This window comes from Schistocerca piceifrons, chromosome X, assembly GCF_021461385.2.
Source record: "Schistocerca piceifrons isolate TAMUIC-IGC-003096 chromosome X, iqSchPice1.1, whole genome shotgun sequence".
NCBI classification, from domain to species: domain Eukaryota; kingdom Metazoa; phylum Arthropoda; class Insecta; order Orthoptera; family Acrididae; genus Schistocerca; species Schistocerca piceifrons.
In genome coordinates, this window is record NC_060149.1 from 185,483,682 (window position 1) to 185,484,949 (window position 1,268).

At 46.5% G+C, this 1,268-nt stretch overlaps 1 non-coding gene across 1 annotated transcript; it reads right to left on the bottom strand.

Moving 5' to 3' along the window:
* Nucleotides 1-353: 353 nt before the first annotated feature.
* Nucleotides 354-427, bottom strand: Trnap-ggg. The gene has a single exon. It is a non-coding gene; the product is annotated as a tRNA-Pro (tRNA).
* Between the last annotated feature and the right edge of the window lie 841 nt (nt 428-1,268).

Below are 1,268 nucleotides of genomic sequence, written 5' to 3' on the forward strand. Positions count from 1 at the left end.
TCAAAGTGCATAAATGCAGCAATTAATAATCGTTTTCACTTCGGATCAACTTTATTATTTTCAGGCAGCATTCCAAGTAAGGCAAATTATTTAAGGAAATCACTGCAGATTGATTTAGAAATGCACTGGACGTGGAGTATTTATTAAACTATAACACTGAACATTAAACACTGTAACTTCATACATTAGAAAGCAATCACAACTATTTCATAGCTGCCGAATAAGTCCTTTCATAATAAATGAGGACACTCTAATTAAAATTGACTAGGACAGGATTTGGGCTAATCACGGGTGTAAGATAGAGTTTTTAGCAGCACCACGATTATTAAACTTCCTGGCAGATTAAAACTGTGTGCCCCGACCGAGACTCGAACTCGGGACCTTTGCCTTCCCCGGGCAAGTGCTCTACCATCTGAGCTACCGAAGCACGACTCACGCCCGGTACTCACAGCTTTACTTCTGCCAGTATCTCGTCTCCTACTTTCCAAACTTTACAGAAGCTCTTCTGCGAACCTTGCAGAACTAGCACTCCTGAAAGAAAGGATACTGCGGAGACATGGCTTAGCCACAGCCTGGGGAATGTTTCCAGACAGAGATTTTCACTCTGCAGCGGAGTGTGCGCTGATATGAAACTTCCTGGCAGATTAAAACTGTGTGCTCGACCGAGACTAGAACTCGGGACCTTTGCCTTTCGCGGGCAAGTGCTCTACCATCTGAGCTACCGAAGCACGGCTCACGCCCGGTACTCACAGCTTTACTTCTGCCAGTATCTCGTCTCCTGCCTTCCAAACTTTACAGAAGCTCTTCTGCGAACCTTGCAGAACTAGCACTCCTGAAAGAAAGGATACTGCGGAGACATGGCTTAGCCACAGCCTGGCGGATGTTTCCAGAATGAGATTTTAATATCAGCGCACACTCCGCTGCAGAGTGAAAATCTCATTCTGGAAACATCCCCCAGGCTGTGGCGAAGCCATGTCTCCGCAGTATCTTTTCTTTCAGGAGTGCTAGTCCTGCAAGGTTCACAGACGTGCTTCTGTAAAGTTTGGAAGGTAGGAGACGAGATACTGGCAGAAGTAAACCTGTGAGTACCGGGCGTGAGTCGTGCTTGGGTAGCTCAGATGGTAGAGCACTAGCCCGCGAAAGGCAAAGGTCCCGAGTTCGAGTCTCGGTCGGGCACACAGTTTTAATCTGCCAGGAAGTTTCATATCAGCGCACACTCCGCTGCAGAGTGAAAAGTCTCATTCTGGAACCACGATTATTATTAAAAT